Source organism: Struthio camelus, chromosome 1, assembly GCF_040807025.1.
Source record: "Struthio camelus isolate bStrCam1 chromosome 1, bStrCam1.hap1, whole genome shotgun sequence".
Lineage (NCBI taxonomy): Eukaryota > Metazoa > Chordata > Aves > Struthioniformes > Struthionidae > Struthio > Struthio camelus.
Window position 1 is genome coordinate 36,219,400 of NC_090942.1, and position 21,002 is coordinate 36,240,401.

Below are 21,002 nucleotides of genomic sequence, written 5' to 3' on the forward strand. Positions count from 1 at the left end.
GATTCTTCATAAAATGTTTTATTAATTGAAACGCTAACCAAATTGTCAGACTGTATGAATATCTGCATTACGGCCAGAACTGCTCCTTAAGATGCTGCATGGGTGATTAAGGGCTTGCTTTCTGTGTTTCACCACATCAAGGTCAAAGCCCTTTTCCTCACCCTTAAGGCCTGTCACAACTGTCCTAGAATTTTCTTCCTTTTATTTTTTTAATTATTAAGCAGACACCCACTGGTTTGCCTGTCTTGCTCCTCACAGTATAGCTACTCATACTTCTGAGGTATCATCTGCTGCCTCTTTTTGCACTGTTAGCAGTAACCCTCGTAAGAATACCCTTGCCTTGTAAAACTGTCTTGTCTCTTTGTTGTCCCACTTTCAGCTCCCAGTGCCTCTCTGCTTAAAAACCCTATCCCAACCTTCCGCTCCTCCTGTCTCCAAGGTCCCTGTTTCAGACTCCTTTTCTATTTCCCTCCATCCCCTAATTCCATTCTCTCCAGTTCTGTTTTTCTCTACTCCTTTACCTCCAGCCTGGCCTTTCATTTCTTCTTCCGACACTCAGCCTGGCGGCTTCATTTTCCACGCTGCCTGGGCACCTGAAGAGCGTTGCACATAAAACAGCAGATCTGCAAGAGGTAGGACCTTGTCTTAACCTGGCTTTTCCCAGCAAGCACCCTTCTTAAAGTTACGGCCAAATATGCAGATTTATGTTATATGAGTGAAATTTGGAATACTGAAAATGACAAATGGAACTTGTTTAATATGTTAATTTGGCTACAACTATCCTTCCAAAGGGATCTCACCCTAATGACCACCCACCAGAAACAGAGTGAAAAAAGAGGTCACCTGTGCATGACCTCATTTTGCTTTGTTTAGGATGATCTGGACAAACAATCAGAGAGAAAAGAAGACTTGTCTGGCTGCCTTAGGAGACACTCTAGTAAGACTATCAAAGACCTATCAAAGATCTCTGCTGATTAAATACTGCTCTCTCTGCAAGAAAATACTATCATTCATGGCATTCAGCAGACTGTAATGTATTATAATGCAATCTATAATTTATATATGTGTGTGTATATACACACACACACACATTATATATAATATTATATATGCATATTGTGTGTGTGTGTGTGTATGCATACATGCGTACATACATACATACGTAAATACATAAACCTCTTATTTTTGATGATACCCAAGAACACCGTAAAGGATGTAAAACTTTTTGTCTGAATCAACAAAAAGATTTACGTTACATATACATATATGTATTATACAGCATATCAGGCTATGACCTGATTTGGCCTCATTACTTTTCTGAAAGTGTCTTCCCCTGTGTAAGAACATGTAATGACCCCAACATTACGTTTACTCAGCTTCATAGACTTCACTTGTGCATAACTCGTTTCTCCTGTGGGCATAAAAGAGCAACAATGGGTTCACAGTGATTACCAACTCAGCAATTTTGCAAACTCCTGGTGTAATGAATAGTTTAAATGAGAACTAAGTGGAAAGCTGAATTAGTGTGTCCATCCCCTGCACTATCTGGGAACAACTTGTTTCTTTAAAATAAACAAGGAGCGGGATGCATCTAGCCTTACTAATCACAAGCATCAGATGGCTTGAGCAGGGAAAACTGCTCAGTTCACGTAGTTCAAACCAAATCTGAATTGAAGTGGCTTGTTGATTTATTAACAACATGTAATTAATCAGCAACCAGTGAGCTATGTAAATAGGAGCAATATTAGCAATACAACACATAGATCACAGTGTAAGAGGTAAAACACAATACCAGACATTTACGAATCTTAATATACATCTACAAATTTCCAAATACGCCTCTGTAACTAATCCTAAAATGTTCCAATCCTTCCCCAACGCACATTCACAGTTACACGCATATCCCCACCCTGCAGTGTGGGCAACATGCGAGTCCCTTCCCCAGGGTGTGCAGGTTCCCATGCTTGCACACTGCTTCAGGGGTAAATGCAGGTGCTCCAGCTCTACAGGTAACTGCATCGCTCCCTGCAACCTGCATGCCAATGAGAGCACATCCAATGAGCCACAAGCGCATCCCCGAGGTGAGGTTCCTGCACCCGGAGGTGTGGGTCCCTACATGCTGCACCCCGAGCTGTTCTCCCCGTCCCCCCGGCCACATCCAGGCTCCTGCTGGTGTCCGACAGGCAGAATGCACTGTCTGACCTAGGAGAGGTTGTGACACCGACGAGGCAACTTCTGCCCGTTTCAAACCAGGTTTTGGGTGCTGTTCCCATGCTAAGGCTTCTTCCTACTATTACATATTTTCATGCTTCCTGTATACTTGTTTTCAAGCTGATTGCTTCTTTGTTTCTGTAGTTTCTTTTTAATTTCTGCATTACTGCTTAATTTGGCTGATAGTCATTGACCTATTTAACATGATCAGTTTTGGGCAAATGCTCAAATTTTGGATGCTCCATTCACGCACACTGTTATACTCACATCCCTATCTCATCAGCTCTTGTTATTGAGGCCCTTTTGCTAACAGCAACAACCCTACAGATGGCTAGCATGGATCTGGAACTGCTTGAGCGGAAGACTAGGAGAATATCTGTATGTTAAAAATAGTCCTGCGTAGTACAAGACTAGTATACAAACTGCATCTAAATAAATTAGCCTAGACACTGGAAGCAGTATAGCCACGTTATATGCTGATCTAACATATCTAGCTTTTCTGTAACACTAAGAATTTTGAGAAGCCTACAATATAATATTATCTTCCTGATCATCTCACTTTCTCTTACCTCAGGAACAGGTAACTCAGTATATCCCAGTGAGGGCCAGAATTGGGTTGTGAGGATCAACCTGGTGGCCATTGGATCTCCTCTCCACTGAAGCAGCAATTGCCAGTCATATCCCCATGGTTTGTTTTCCTCCTAGCCCATGCCTGTAAACACCAGCATGCACACACACACACATGTGCACACACACACATACACAAAGAATAGCAGCAAAACCAGTCCTAATGTCCATGCAATGATCACGCAGGCGCAGAGGAAGTGTTCAGCTGTTGCAGAAGGACTTGGGCCACCAGAAGGACATTGAAATAAGAATTTTAAGTGGAAGGAAGGATCTAATTATTATGAAAAAAAGTGTTCATGTTATTGCAGTGTTATTTTATAAACTTATTTATTTATACCTTGACTCTCTTACAAGAACAACTTAATTGATTTATTCTTTATTTTAACATTCAAAAATATGAATGCAGTTGTTATTCAAGGCTCACTTGGGTACGGTCATGGAGAGACAGGTAGACAATTTCAGACAAGAATTCAACCTTTCTAAGACCCAGCTGTCCCTCTGAGGTGCCTGTTTTTCTCCATTAATTATAGAGAGAATCTGAAAATGCTAAATTCTTAAGCAATTCATATGCCTCTTGTTAGGCTGGATGAGTCTGGTTGCTCATGTTTTTTATGAGTAATATCTGGATAGAGCAGTATGTTTGGCTCTGGTTTATATGTGAAAGATAAGGGAACTTTCACAAATACTTCTTTCTTTAATTACCGTTCTCCTTGATCACTGATGCCTGAGAAATAGTTCATGATAATTCATGGAGGATTTGACCAAAAGATCATTTACACTGATGGGAAGATAGAAGCACTCTAGGCAGACCAAAAACCAAAAATAAAATAAAAAAAACCTAAAATGCCAGTTTGCTTGCTGTGTTATGAAACTGGTGAAAATTCTTGTCCACTGACATTTTGCGTGTCCTGATTCTGAATGAATTGGCCTCCCACGCATATTTGAACATATTCCGTCTAACAAAAAATTCATTCTTCAGTCAAGAACTTAAATATGAAGCCAGGGATGGTTTAACATTTCCAGTTAGTAAATGGGGTTGTTTAGGGATTGTCTAGATTATCTAGATGCTTACAATGCAAGCAAGCTTGACAGTGAATTTACAATGCAATAATGACTTTCAATAGGAGGCACAAAGAGTGGTTCTGTGTGGCTACATGAAGCAAACTAACAAGTGCACTTCAGATTCATAGCTCAGATTACTACTGTGGAGTTTTCAGTAGTTTCTTAAATCCCACTGAAAACATGATTCCTTCATACCTTATTTACTGTGGAGGAGAAAAAAGGCTGCAATTGTGATGATTTTAATTCACAAATACTGGGAAAAAAAGTAGGAATCCATGAGCTCTAAACTGAACTCTACAAGTGAAATTGAATATTTGATGCTTCAGTGAAGTAAGCATTTGATGGCTCTGGATTTTCCACAGTTAAAAGCCACAACATTATGTAACTGTTAATAATGTTGCCAGTGAGGAAAAAATTGCAATTTTATGACATCCAATAGGAGTTAAAACTTACAACCAGTTTGGTAGTTTCATACTGGGTACCTAGAAAAAGGATTTACTGATGTGAAAGCATCTTACAGAATACCTTGCTCCCAAAGAATCTGATGACTGGAGCTAATTTTTTTGAAATGAAAGCATGAAACTATTCCTGAGGATGTAGCTGAAATAAATAAATCAAAGCACTGTTAGTTTACAGATCACTTAAATGATATATTAAGAGGCTGATTATCCTTTATTTGCAAAATGAAGCAATTTAAAAACTGCTGCTGACAGAATAAATGCATTCTATTACTTTAATGATGATGACTGCTGTCAATAATATCAAGTGGAACCACCATCCTCATACAATTTAGGCTACATATATAAGATACGTATAGATGAAATATATTATCACCTAGACATCAGATTACCTTCAGTCAGGCGCAGCAGTCAACAATGTCTGCGTGCTTTTATTGTGAGAGACAATCTTTCATGCAAAGGTAGTTTGTTTGAAGATCAATCTTTTAAGAAGCAGCACCAAACTGGGGAACAAAGTGGAGTGAAAATCAGTGCAGAAATCACAGTGAAGAAATGATCATCTCAGTCCAGACTGAAAATTCCAACATAGAGTTTAGTTCAAATCTACGAATGTTTAAATTACCAGAATTTAGTGTTAAAACTGGATTTCCTAATAAATGGGAAAAATAAACTTAACTTTGATAAAATAAACTTAACCACATGATATAGGTTCTGCTGTTCCTGACATAATTACTAGAAACAAAGAGGGCAATTCCAGAAAGCTTCACTAATACTAGAAATACAATCCTTGACTTTGGATACTATTAGAATGGAGGCTGTAAGAGTGCAAATGACATTTGCTAAACTTCTGTATTATGAAACAAGAGGATCCTGTACTATCTCACACAGAGTAGCCCAGAGAGAGAGACAGAGAGAGAGAGAGAGAGAGAGAGAGAAAGATTCACAAGGAGTACAAAAGCATAACCTACTGATCAGTAAAAGCAATAATACTAATATTTACATTATAACTATGCTTATTATAAATAACAAAGCAATAACTGAATTTTTTAACAAGGCAGCTTTCTGAATAGTAACAAAACTTTTAAACATACAAAAGAAAGACACTGAACTGACAGTAGAAGACATTCACAAGTGCTCTATAAAGCTCTTCGTATCTGCTTCTGCTTGGTTACCAGTCGAGGCAGATGGTGGGCCAGGACCATGGAGCTAAGCTGTAGGCTGGAAGGGGTCACGGGAGCTTGCCTAGTCCGACCTCCTGCTCAGGCAGGGCCAGCTGCGGCAGGTGGCTGAGGGCCATGTCCAGTTTGGATCTCCATAGCTCCAAGGATGGAGGTTTTGCAGCGTCTCTGGGCACCTCCTTCCAGTTTTTGACAGGGTAAAAGCATTTTCCTTACATCTAGCTGGACTGCCTGTGCTGCAGCTTATGACATGTTCCCTATCCCTGAGCACCTCCCAGAAGAGTCTGGCTTTATCTTCTCCGCACGCTCCCATCAGGTGGTTATGGACAGTGATATGAGCAATACAATCCCCTTTGCCTTCTTTTCTGGAGACTGAACAAAAGCAGTTTTCTCAGGCTCTCCTCATATGTTATGTACTCCCACTCCCTAACAATCTTGATAGCCCTTCACCAGAATCACCCCAGTAAATCAATGTCTTTCTTTGCTGCATAGGGGAGCCCCGGTCTGAACACAGTACTCCCGATACAATCTCCCAAGTGACAAGAGAGGAGAAGAATCACCTTCCTTGACCTGCTGGCTGCACTTTTGCTAGTGCAAGAGTTTTAGGGAATGTAGGTACCTTGGAAGGACAAGGAAGATCCAGGACTGTTAGTGATTAAGAAATCATTGTATGTGTTGATTAGCCAGATATAACTGACCAGAATGACAGGCTGTAAACCACCTTTGTTGAGAACACCATCTATATTTGCTTCACGACTGGATGGGAAAGGAATTTTGCAAGAGCAGGCAAACCTATTTCTGAGCTCCGCAAACAGCTTTAACATTCCTTGCATTCACCTACAGGAAAGGTCCGTAGGCAACTGAAACCCTGAATTACAGACTTTGAGTTCTGGCTCTCTGGGAATATTTTGACATTCAACATTCAATGACAATCTGTATAGAGGTAAAAAGGGAGGCAGAGCTCAAATCCTGAGCAAGAGTATCTCCAAATCATCTGCACTCATGTGGAAGTAAGTCAAAGAAGCAACATTTGTGTAAATAATCTATTATTTCATCCTTTTTTCTTCCTCTCCATCATGCCCAATTTTATCAATTACATAAATTGTCAGCTCTACTTCACTTTCAAGATTTTTTTTTTGTTCTACAGGTCCCTAGCTTTATATCTGTTGACAGCTCTTTTCTCTTCATTCACCTGTTTAAAACAGGAACTAAAAATGCTAAGTTTATACATTTCCAAAACCTCTCTTCACAAATGGACCTGGCAGCTTGTTGTTTATTCTCTTATTGGCTTGTTGTTTTACATGCCATTGCACTGGCATGTAAAAAGCAAGGAAAGTTTTATGCCTTCATAAAGTACCCAAAATGCCAGCTGAAGACATAACATGTTCTCTAATGTGTTGCCACTGATCTTCAAGAATGCAGTAAAGAAGTAATTTGACCTGTAACAGAAAAGAAAATGGAAATATGCATTCTGTTACATATAGATAAAATTATCCTCCTAAATAATTGCTTGAAGTGGTTAGGGATAAAAGCCCTGAACATCACTCTTCTGATTCTTGGAAAAGACTGTACTAATGATCTAGATGAAGCATAGCTTTGCACATGCTAACAATGCAGAAAATTGTTATCAGTTCTAAAAAATTTCTCATTGTATGCACAAACTTAGCTCACAAACGTAAAGTAGGGTGCAAATGAAGACAGTGCATGTCTGAAAATCAAAAATTTAGTTTAAGAGCTGTTTGGCACAGTCATATAGGAACCACTTCAAACACACAGTGACATTTCAGCAAAATGGGCTGAAATTTTCAGCAAAACGGTGTTTAGAATGACACCCGCACCTGCTATTTGGCAGAGAGCCCTAGATTAGATATTTTGCTAGGTCATTGATGTTTCTTGGAGAAAACCCTGTCTGCAGGAGATGGTGACAAGAGCACCACAAACTCTTCTAAAACATACTTGTGGAGATTGTCTTATAAAATCAGTTTCACAGAGCAGCTGCAGATGACAGTGAGACATGTTTGCCCAGGAGATGTAGATGTTTTGGACTAGACTTCTCAAGGGATCCTGTGGTTCCGACCACTGTCAAATCTGTGTGGGCTTTAAAGAAATCCTGGAAGGTCTCTTGATATCCTCCCTTAGGCTGGGTTAAAGCTTTTGGAACTGAAGTTATTTTGAATGAGACATTTCAGAAGGCCCAGATAACTGACATTTTTCACTGAATTTTTGATCTACTAAAAAAATTTCTGACATCTCCAAAGGATCAAAACTGCTGTTTTTTCAAATGCATCATATGTATGTAGTTCCTTTGTATCATATCGACTGCAAAAACAGTGAACGATGTATATGACACAATTTAGAGGTAAATGTATTCCTTAAATAGAACAGCTTAAAGTAAAAGTTTTGTGCAAACTACCAGTCAGGATTTCAGTAACCAAGACGTGTAAGGAACGATGAGCTATCACTCTTTCTATATCAGCTATCCAACTGTGTGTTACATCTCATCCATTTTTAAGCTGAAGGTAGCAAGACAGATGAAAGACCACTAATCACCCCAGTCAATTGAAATAAAAAGCAGCTTTTCTATTCTGAGTGCTCATCTTAAATTCATATTCTGTTGAGTTTATAAATATTACCTGGAAATCAAGCCTAAAGCTTCCCACCAGAAAAAAAAATCTATTATTAATTAAAACCTTTTGGTCTATTGAGGTAGACTGAACTCCTGTAAAAGCACTAACAATAAGTATGATGGGAATTAGGATGTTTATAGTGTCTTGGAATTCAAGTAATTTAACAGTTTGTAAGATATTTAACAACTGCCACATGAGAAAGCACTTTGGAATAAGTAATCTGGTATGCAGGAAAGAAATTCATTTTGCTTTGACACCTCTTTTTAGCTCAGAAATTATGATCTGTGCCCTAGGCTATCAAACATCAATGCAAAAAATTATTCACAAAGGGTTTATGGTTCAAATGGTAAATCCAGTCATTTGCAAAATGTTGACCCAAGTGAGTCAGCACAGAAAGCTTGATCTTTCAGTTTGATGAAAATGTAATTTTATGGATGTCAAGTCGAAGTTCAAAAGTGACATATAGTGTCATACAGATAAATAGTTTTGCCGACAGCAATGCCATACTTCATAAGTACTTGTCTGGCCAATAGTAACTACCATGATGATTAAGGAGTCTGCTTGCTAGTAAATTGGCATTTTATCTAATTTTACATATCATGCAAATCTCTAGAATTAAAAGTTAAGACAGGCCTGCTTAAAAAGTGCATTTAACACTTCAACTCCATATTTCACTACATGTAATGAAGAACTATGGGGATATATTTGAACTTTAAGCAATTATTTTCATTACTATTATTTTATATGTATGTACCACTTTCACAAGATTAAAGATCACTTCAATTTTGAACCAATGTCAAAATGAAGTGAAAATGCTGTGTGAAATTGTGGCATTAGCTATTTTGTAGTTGTTAACAGAATTAAAAACTCAAATGAGGGATTGTTTTAATTAGGAAAAAAATCTTTTCCATGCTTTTCTTTTAATTGTCCTTACATGTTTTCTTTCTCCTTCCTCAAATGAATTAGTATAGGATAAAAAAGTACATAAAAAACTTTGTGGGAAGTGCAGAAGGATGCAATTGCCCTGCCAATATTTTATTCATGACAAAGAATACGACAGATAGTCTCTTTAATTACCTGTTCCTGGTCAAAATGATTAGGTAAAGTCAGTCGTCCTTTCAGTTCAAACATGAGCTTTCCATACCATAAGCATAAGATGTTCCTACACATCCTGATTCCACACAGAGTAGATGAGGAGTGCAGGGTCTAAGTAATATTTAGGACTGAGTTCTGTATTTATTGAAAAGTGTAGTGTATTCCAAGTAAGTCTTGCTCTAGCGAATAAATGAAGCCAGTAAAGAAGTGTGTCCAAGTGTGTCCAACTCAATTGAGTCTGTACATGTTTAAACACAGAAAGATGAATGGATATGTTACCTAATCTTATCCTTTCTGTACACCTTTCATGAGTACCTTGGAACAGGAATGCAGGTAATTTTGTGTCACCTACACTTACCACATTTATTTTGAATTGCATTTGCAGTGAAGTCCAATACTTATGGCCCCTGCTATCAAACATGCAAGATCAGTCCCCACAGGTAACATTGAATATCAGGCACTCCAGGGTCTACCAATTCTCAGTTATCATGCACTAAAAATGTTTAGAAAATTAGAAAACATGCACAAATTTAATTAATATCATTCAATTCTCAGTTCTGCTTATTTGGAGGTTGGGGAAGGAGGCTCGTAGCACTGTTTCTCGGCAAGGAGATTAGATCAGAGAAAGTTTCTGGAGCTATATGCTCAAGATGAACCAGTATCAAAAGATGGAATGTGAATTCTTGCCCACATTTGGCTTCCAGGGACTTTTGAGTGTGTAGGATCCGGCCCTGCCTTTTTTATGGAGCTTATCAGTCTGGTCCGTCCTAAACACCTTGGAGGTTATAAGTCCAGATATGGTGTTTCGGGACTCACCTTGACACACACATTTAGAGGTAAGGCTTACTATGCGTTGTTACTGCCTCTATATTCACCATTAAATCTCATCTTCATCCTTTCATGACAAGCACAGCAGTGAGAGCTTTTCTATCTCTTTCTTTGTTCCTTCCCCAAAAAGATCAGTTGTGTTCTCTTCTTTCCTCCAGATTTCTCAGACCTGTGAAAATTAAAAAAAAAAAATCACCTTTTCTGCTTCAGAGAAAAACTGAGATCTTTTCAAATTTTCCATACAAAATGAGAAAGCATGACCTAATCAACTCTGCAAACAAAATGACCATGCTATGGGAGATGGAGTTCAAGTCCCTGCTCTGACTGCTACAGGCAAGGTCCTTGCTCCTCAGCCCATTTAAACCCATCGGTTCCCAGTCACTAGGCTGCAGAGATCAGACCCAGCAAGCCTCTTAGGGATCTTGCGCTAGACCGGCTTAGTGTTGGTCTTTTGAGGCAACCCCAGTCTGATTCAGTGTGTGTAGGGATTTGATCACATGGCCCTAGTGAAACCTTTACCCAACAGACTACTCTCAACATTTAAAAATCCTTCCCAAAGCAAATTGAACCTATCTTGATATAGTCCTACTAAATGATTTAGTTCTGATGACCTGGAAAAGAACCATTTTGACAGCAAACATACCACCAGCTCTAATTCTGATATTACTTGCTTTCTCTTTTAAGTTGGGATGGGTAAGCTAGAAAAAAAAGGTTAACCAGAAAAACAACCAGCTGACACTCCAAAAGAAACCCAAATTTGTTCTGATTAATATGCTAAAAGAAGCTTACACTAAATCATTGTGATTCTGAAAGCTAATCAAATATTGCCAGAAGCCTTCACCAATTTCCTAATGCCCATGCTTTGGCAGCACAGGCATTAACAGCCGTTCTCAAAGACAATCCCATCCAGCAGTATGTTTTCCCTGTGCAAAATGATATAATATTTAACAACTGGAAAATATGTACTCCTGGCTATCTCGTCCTCCTCACCCTAAAAATCTGCCTCCTGTTCTGCCTTCTTTTCCCTTTCTCCACTCAAGTTTTCAGCCTCCTGTGGCTGGCAGAAACTACACTTTTTTTCAGTTATTCCTTCCTATTTGTGAAGGAAATTATTTTTATTTCTTGATAATGAAATTCTTTTTCTGTATAAGGAAAGTAAGATAAGCAGAATGTAAATGTCACGAGGGAATTTTCTCCTAGTCAGCATTCACACTCCGGGGAGCAAAGCTGATTGTTTGCAGACTTCTCCCATTTCTTCTGCAGTAAAGATGATTATTAAAGGTTTGTTTCCCAGCTTACCATAAATGCTTTCACTAATAATGTCTTCACTTCGTGCAACATTTTATTTTTAGGTCTTTCAGTCATGCCCTCATAATTATAACTGCTAAATTCAAAGATGTTTGTGAGCATGGTAAGATATTCCGTTTTGGCCTTGCTTTACCCTTCTTGCCTCCTCCACTTTAAGCACTTCAGTTAATATGAGTTCTTTCTTGCATTTTTGGCCTTTCACGGTTATCCTGCGAGCTTCTTTTGAACCTAGAAAATAACAAATTTGTTTCTTTTTAATTCCTTTTAATTTATTAACAATTGGCTGTGAAGCAATCCAAACAAAATGCTCGCCTGACTGCAAGATTAAATTAACTAGCAGAAATTGCAAGGGGATGCAAATATTGCAACTCACTTAACTTTATAAGGTTTGTAGGCTCAGATATTTTCTCTGGGTACCTCTAATTCCTTAAATCCCATCAGTCCTGCACCAGGCATCCGCTGAAATGTTCTCAAAGCACTCCAGAACAGCTGATATAATATTTCTGAGTGCTAACCTGTTATTTGGCTTTTCCATCTATTAGTAAATTTTGCTCACTAAACTATATTTTTAATAAAAAATATAAAACTTCTGTAAATAACTGTGATACAGTAGGCTAGATAGCCTGTGAGTAACTTCCACATGACCCCAAAACTTCAATGTATGTTAGGAAGGAATGGATTTCCTAAGCTAGGCTTTGGAAGAAGTTATTCTCTTTCACTCCATTAAAAATAATTTTTTTTTGTGATTTAGAATGAGCCCTTTTGTGCTTTTGAGAAAATGCCAACAGAAAATAAACATAAAGCAATACTCTTAAGAAGTCTTAACAAATCCTGTTGTTGTATCATGTATTCAGTTTGCAAATGAATTAGAGGTTTAAATCAGATTCTTTACAGATTCTTTGCATTATAGAGCACTATTTTTGTTGCCTTCCGAACACATTTTAGTAATAGAATAGTTTCTTACCTGTTTTTCCAGTCTGAGTTTGCTAACCACAATTTCCTGGTTTTAATCTACGAAAAGCATCAATCTTAAAGGAGTTCATTAACTAAGTGCTTCACTGGCTCTGTGTCCCAGGTTGTCTGCCTGTACCATGGAACAACAATAGCAAATGCAGTAGATTTGACCTTGTCTTTGTTCTTAATATCTATATTATTATTAAAGGCGAAGCACAGATACCATCAGCTGGTTTGTATATCACCAAGAACTGATTCACCCCTACAACATCAAATATTTACCTTGCCTAGAGCTGCAAGTAATTACAAGCTTATTTTGTTGAGGCTCAAGCAAACACGGAGGAAAGAATTTCTGTTAATTATTAAATCGTGATGAAAAATATGATTTGCTCACTCCCAGAGATCTCATATGCATATGATCTCTCAGTTCCAGGGAAAACTTCAATAAGAATGAGTATATTCTATTGCTCCAAGGAAACACTTCAAATGTGTCAACTAGAAGTAATTACCCAGTATGTCCAGGAAAGTGATTAAAATGGCTTAAAATTAAGATTTCAGCTTGCCGTAGTTATTTCTATGCAAATATGCTATATTTTTTAACCAACATGCAGATCTTAATTAAAAGCAGACTGAAGTTTTAGAATAACAAGACAATTTTTAAATTCGTGCTATAAAAATAATTACTTGAGCGTCAATTGCAAATGAAAGTCATCTTTTTTCGCTTGCTGTACTTGTTTTCCCTCCTCTTTTCTAATGAAGAATGACATTGCACAATGCATTATTAAATTGTATGTTTCCTGAATGAGCGCCTGAAATTATCAGTCAATTTCTTTTATACTGACTAGCTATAATAGCTCAGTGGTATGCTGTATTCCAGATTTATTTTTACATCTAATATGCATATCTTCCAATACACGAGTTGAGTGATTCAATCCTCAGAATATGACATGAAAATTTCATTGCAATTTACAGTAGGAAATGGAAATCACAGGAAATACTTTTGTTGACTCTATCTACTAAGGCATATTTGACTGATAGTGTGAACTCTTCTGAAAGCTGCATTAATACTCTTTGAATGCCCTGGAGGTCAGTTTGCCTAGTCCCCTCTGCTAAAGTTCCTCTTTTCACATATGCCCTATATCATAGACCAAGCTCCTCAAAACAGGGCATATTTGCGAAACTCCCATTGCATGTAGGTCCTTCTTACCCTGAAAAGGCAGGGGAATCAACAGCCTCAGGATTTGCATGGGTTAAAAGTCATTTGACCTTCCAGTAAGGGAAAAATAAAAAATCAGGAGGAAAACCATTCAGGAGAACTTAAAGGTTTCCAGGTGAACAATGGATGAAGAAGGTGTCATATTCAAAGGAATAATTTTTATATAATATGAGCAGAGAATGAAAGAGTGAATTGTAGTGAAGTTTATTCTGTTATATAACTTACTAACTGCTTCTCTAGGTTTTAAATTAAATACTGAACTGATAGAGTTCTGTAGAGTTGTTTCAAAGGTATCCATATTCACGGCATTTTGCAGAAGTTCCTTCAGGCTTCTCACAGTCCAACATATGACCCGGTAACGTAATTTATGTGTCACAGGCAAATTCCACAATATTTTTCGTAACAAACCTTGTGTATAAATGTTCCTTTAAGATTTATGTTTAAAAGTGCAAAATCTTCTTAAATGTGTGGAATTACTCCAGTTTCACCAAATACTCACACCTAATTTTGTCACCTGTGGGGACATATTTTTCCACTCATTTATATGTCACTTACACAATGTTTCCTAGTGATACATCCTCCCTTCAGCCACAGCTAGCTTTTTAAAGTTCATCCTGGTCCTTCACCATTTGAATTGTGGATGTGAATTATGATCTCTTCTTATCTTATCTAAAACATTATCTTATGCTGCTGTCACAGCTGAAATTTCTAGATGTCAGATAGGAATGAAGAACTTCAAATTAGAAGGCCATATATCATGTATCAGAGGCCATGTGCTCCAAGAAAAAAGTAGACTATTAGGTCAGACTATGGCTTAGGAACTCTTTTTCCACACTACTTTAATGTTCTCTGCTCCTCATTCTGTACTTTGCCAGTACAACTCATTCCATATGATTATAATGCACCAAAGTCATAGCCAAGCTGCAAACATCAGAAAAAAAATCCTGTGATAGTTAAATGAGTCCATGTTATCTTGGAACAGTGATACTTTGAAATGAAATGAATGAATAAATAACAATAAAATAAAATAAAACAAAACAAAACAAAACAAAACAAAACAAAACAAAACAAAACTTAAACTTTTAGGTTTCTAGTCCACACCAAAAGCTCTTTACCAATCAAAGTCATGAGTTTTACAGCTAGAGGAGTTAGTAGGGCTAATTGCTTTAAAGCATTTTCTTTTTTCTTAAAAAAAAAACTCTTATATGGAAAATATCATTTACAATGAAGAGTCAAAAAATATTATTTAGATAGTTTTGAATTTTCAAAAGAAAGTTTAACAAAAATCTTATAACAAAATGTTTTGATATATTTTAATATTTTCCTCCCACCTTTTCAATTCTCTTTAATATGACTTGTCTTTGTGAATAATTTCAGGCATTCCAAACCTTCACTGCTCAATGAACTTGCTATTTATTCAAGAAAATCTCTCTCTATGTTCCCATTCCCTTAGTATATTAACTTCAAGACAGCACCAATATGAGTTTGTAACAGAGTTCCTGAGCCTAGCACAGTCAATCTGAAAGTCTTTTTTACCTCAAGTACGGTATTCCTCAAATTTGAAGTAATATATTTTGGTAGTTAGTCTTTGCTGACTGAGTTAAATGAAAAAAGCATTAAGTGCTAAAGAACCAGCTATTATTAGAAAGAAAACTTCTTTCTTCCTTATACTGTCACTTGTAGGTTGGAAATATGGAACGAAGCTTTGTTTAAACCTCCTTAATTTATTGTTCCTTTAAAGAGAGTTCTGATTCCGGAGGAGCTTTGAAAAGCTCCGTTCTTTTCCTTGAGATATTTTTTGCAATATGCTCTGAAATTGCGGAGGGGTAAATAATCACAGAGCCATCAGTTTCATTCAGACTAAGCCTATAAAAGAAATCAAGAGTGCATGGAGATATTCCCTAGATTTGAGGCCGGCAGGATAGTCTGCATTCACCTTATTAAACCGTAAATGGTCTCTTGCCTTGGCTTACTCCCAAACAGTGCCTAGGCATTATCTGGGAGAATACCAGTTGATCCAGGGATCATTCCAACGGTTCACAGTCTAGACAGTCAGGTTCCTGTTTAGTTTACTATTACAGATGTAGACTTAGTGTTTGAGCTCTGCTGATCTTCACTGCGGTGAGGGGTATTGCTACATAATAACCAATTCCAGCAAGGTCTAGACAGGGGTACTTAACAGCCCCCAGCGTTCCCCCCGTGCACCTTGTAATGCAGCTGGAGGCTTGCCAGCTCACAATATTGCATGCAAGCACCTATCGCAGCACAGCCTTTTGGCATCTTTGCAGGACTCAAATATGATACCCTAATTTCTCCGTCTCATTTATGAACAGAAAAATATTTCTAATGCATCCTCCGTATAGCTACTACAGCAGAGGCTGCTCCATGTTCTTGTTCAGTCTTTGTGCGCGTGACCTTTAGTACCCAAGAAGGACTTCACAGGTCCAGTAAAAGCTCTAATTCACTGAGAAGAAACAGTCTCCCGGCATCCAGAGAGTTCATCAGGAGAGCACCCCCTTGAACATGGAGCTGCCTTTAAAATTTGGCTTTATTCCGTCTATGCAATCCCATTACTGCTACTTCTTCCTGAACAGAAGCAATTGAGCGTGGAAGTGGTTTACCAAAGGTTAGGGGCTGGTCCCCAGAGATGAAACTTCACCCTCTGGAAGTGTTTTGCCTTCCTGTACTAACAATGCAATATTCATTTTCAGCAACAGTTTCCCCCAGCAACTCCAAAGCTTAAGTGTGGAGATATTCACATGCTGTCGCTGGTGTCATTCACCTCTCCATCCTTGTACCCTTCAGAATTTCAGCATGTCAGTGATGGATGTAGTAAATATATAAAATAGATCTGAAGCAAATATTTAAGGTTTTAATATTTGCTATACATGCACACGTGATTAGAGCTGCAGAGAGGAATGAAAGAAGCCTTGTCTCCTTCTTTCATTGTCCATGAGGAAGCTTTTTTTCTCCCTCTCCTTCAGCCCATAATACTCATAGAACTAGGAATGTGGAACATTTTTCATTATTTCATTTTAGAAACCCCCATCTGACCTTTCTTTAAGGGGAGGATGCATATGCTTTCTTGCTGCATGGAGCAGCTTAAAAATACTTACTGTGCACTGAGATACAAGGATGGTTAATTTAAAAAAAATTGAAATGTTCAGGGTAAGGAGATAGGACTGGTTGGGGAACTTTAATGGTAGTTTTTGATGCTCTCTTACTACCTGTGACTTCTCACCTTTTCTGTGGTCCTGAACAGCCCACCAATGACAAGGACTTGTCAATGCTTTTAGTTTATATTTATTGCTATCACCAGAACAAACTGGGAAATATGATGAGGACGTGAGACCATGAATTTTATTGCCTGACAGTGCTCAGTTGGTCAGTGCTACTGATGTCCAACAAATTATTCTTCCACTCATCCACACAGACCCTACTGTTACTGCTCAGCTCCTGTCCTGGGATTAGAGTCTGCAAAAGATACACTATAGGGAAAAATATTTCTTTAGCTGCAGTTTACTGATATGGCTACGTTCAGCAACTGAGAGCCCATCTCCTCTTCTTAGTATGCGTTGAGTAGCAGAAAGACAGCCAATTTTAAACTTTTATACAAATTCCATAGATAGGAATGCAAAAATAAATTGGAACTTTTACTTAATTAAAGTTATTTTTCCTGTATTCTTAAAAAAATAACTTGAGCAAGCAATGTTCAAATATGTCAGAAATATCTCTTCTTGCCCAAGACAAGATGTGACACATTTCAGTAAAAATTTGAATTACTGAAGTACTGACTGAAGGAATGAAGAAGACAAAAGGCACTCTGTTAACTGTGACACTGTCACTGCAGTACTGCAAGGCTATTCAGACTACAAGAAGAACAGCTAAGGAAAAGAATAAGAAATAAAACTTTATGTAATATACAGTGAATGTAGCGAATATATGGTTACATGCAAAAAAATGCATGCATATTTTTATAGGAAATTGTATAAATAGATATGTTTTCCTAGTCAACAGAATTGTCTACTATTTCTTATTTATGAAATTCAGCTAAAAATATGATAAACTATGTTTAATAGAGCCCTGGCAAGTACACGATTCCTTAAGGAGTTCAAACTAATTCAGTGCTGCTGTCTTTTTGCTGTAGTAGATGCCTTGCAGGATTTCTTCCAAATCTAAAATTAAAAATTGAAGTTGTCCAGGCTAAACTAAAGAGCTTACACTATGCGCTATTTGTCTTTGTAGCTGTATGAGACAGTAGTAATATGGGAGGTGTAATACGCACCATAATCCATGACTTCAGATTTGATTATTCTATTTAAAATAGTAATATGGATAATTACCTGTGAGGAAAACAAAATATCTTAGCTAGACAGAGAAAAGAAATGACACCAGCACGACTTAATATACTTTTCTGTAAAGCTAAGAGAGTGTAGAACAGGCTATGAAGTCTTGGCAATACACTTTCACACACATAAACACACACATACAACACTTTCTGTTTAGTTTTATGATCCTTTAATCCCTGGAGCACTTGCATATAGCTTCATCTTTGTCAAGTTCTCCTACGTTCTTGATTAAATAAAGAATCCCAAAAGAATTACAGTCACCAGAGCCAGAATAGTTGAAAAATAGAAAATAAATTTTTCTGAAGTTTCTAGTTAATATTGTTCTGGGTCTTTGAGTAGAGTCCTTTGATGATTAAACAGGTAAATAACTTAAGAGATGGACAAAAGAAAATAAAAAGAAAAAAAATTGTGCCTCAAACTTTCTAAGTCAATCTCGGAAGAATACTCAAAAAGTAATATAACCAGAGTTTGTTGGATATAGTTTATTTTTGCCTTTCCTATGAAGACATTCCAATTGCAATAAGGTATGAAAGGTGCTCTCCTTGTTCAATACACAGAATGAAATATTAATGAAGTTTATTTTTCCATTAGAAAAGTGCCAGTGTAAAGTACTGTGCCAAAAAGCATACTGTAATTTCGGCATGAATAATCTCTCTATTGGATAATAAAAAAGGCTTTGGACAATGTAGGATAAGAAAAGAGAAATATGCCTACTATTTGTAGAAGACACATTTCCTCTGCCAGTGACACCTTTTACTGCTGCAGTGGAAGATGCTATGTGTATCAGACAAATTTATTGAGACACACAGTAAAGAGTATCAGAGGAGTTGTGAAAGTGATGAACACCATAAAACATGTCAAGAATAATAAAGAAAGGTGAAAAACTAGGGCTAAGGTATGTATGCGTTCAAAAACGTGCCTCAGTAAAGACACAACATTTCTGTACGAATACAGTCACAAGAGGAGAGTATACCCTCAAATTGATAAGCTAATGCAAGCAACTGATGAATCTCTTCTATTCCGTACTTCTTCTTTATATGACAATACCATCTTATACACTACTCCTCTCTTTCATAAGTGATACTGTTTGCATTTAGTTTTAGGAGCACCTGGCAGTCATCACTACATTGAGATTTATCTAGAGAGGTCTGGAGAGCATCGCTGCCAGGAACACAAGATCAAGGAATCCGTGGTACTACCTGTAAAGTCAGGCAATGAATGGTAAACTGGGGAGGCTTGCTGAGCAGTAGATCAAACAATCTATTCTGAATATATTCTGCATATAATTATTTAGGTTGAGCTGTTTATTTTTCTTCTTTGCCAAGCTCTTTAGTTTATTTGTTTACATATGATTTTAAGTCCCAGAGTTTTCCTTTTTTGTTCAAAGGTTGGGGCTGCAGTTGAAAGAAGATAGATGTGGTTAGAACATTGTACAAGCTGAAAGAGATACAGTTTTCTGTGTGTTTCTTTGCAGCACTTATGTATTACAGGTGAGTTACTAAAAGATAATGAAACAACATTCAAAAACTATCAGGTTTTTTATGACTTACAATTAAATCAGCTTACCGCACCATCTATAAATGGTCAGCTAGTGATAGAAACATTAAGCAGGCTTAAGAGACCCCTAAGATTCCCTGTTAGAATATCCTCTTATACTTTATAGCCAGTGCTTTATTATACCCTTCAGCTCATAGCCTTATAACGAAATCATTGAAGTCAGCCTCTGGATAACTTAGAAACCTCTAGATAACTTGTCAAACCAAATAATTTTGAATTTTTGAATAAGCTAAAAGGAATATTTGGGTAGAAAATGGCAATAAAAGAAATACTGTAATAAGAATTCCAAGAAGTTATCACTATTTTTAAATGGCAGAGGATATTCCATTTCATGAACAAACTGGTCTAAAGTCTATGAGAGTGGAAAATCTACCCACCAAAGATTAAAAATAATAAGCATTTCTAAGAATCATTTGCAAAAATAAATGAACAAAAACCCCCATCTGTATATTTCAATATTCCAAAAAATAACAATGGAGGACACTGGATAGCTTTGAAGATGTTTAAAATGCTTCCAGTAATGTCTCTGCCATGACCAGCCACTGAATATTAAAGAAAGATCAGGTAATATAAATAAAAATATGATAGGGATACTAACTCAGCTCGTAATCGGCTAGGAACCAGAAACATCAAACTACAGGAATGGGATCTTTTGGGTGAAGTGGCAGGTGTCAGATAATCCCTCACACAAATTTACCACGCTCCAACTTAAAAGCAAGGCTTTTTGAAGAATGCACTCTTTTTGAAGAGTGCTCCAGACTTTGCTTCTCTCATAGTTAGGAGCCTTTCCTTTTACTATCGAGACCGTATTTATTCCTGGCTTTTTTTATGTGCTTACTGGTCTTATATTTTATTCTTTGTTTTTAATTGCTATCCTTCCCTAGTGGATAACCCAGATAAGTATCTGTACGTAGCCTGCAACAACAGTCCTCCATACTTCCCTGTGCTAGAAATTCACCCTTATGAGGATGTCTCTTGCTGAAGATCACACTGTTATAACAAAAAAAAAAAAAACAAAGAAGAAAAAAAATCCCAAAACCATACAGAGCCACTGAAGGACATCTTACTCAATCTAAAAAATACGGGTTGGGAAAATGAGATTCTATAATTTGCATAAAATGTGTATCTCATCACAGCTGTGACACTTGGTGTATTTCCTAATTGCTTGTTCAAGTGTAGTGCTCTGACAGAAAATCTCTAACAATGCAAGAATACATTTGAAGACATTAAATAATCAGAAATGTATAATCTATACAGTATATAAATAGTTTTAAAAGGCAGAATTCTCACTTCAGTATAGTTAAACTTTCTTGACTCACAGTTTAAGCTCTTGGTTTTCATCTCAAAAGTCAAATAAGATTGCTGAATCATACCTAGACAAACTTTCATAAAAATACCAAAGCAGGGAATGTATAAAAGGTGAATCTGCATTTAGTGTCATATTTATCTTAAAACTATGTTAAATTACATTTTCTAGTCAAAGAAAACAAGTTCTAAATTTTATTAATTCTTATGTTAAATTGGAATATTGG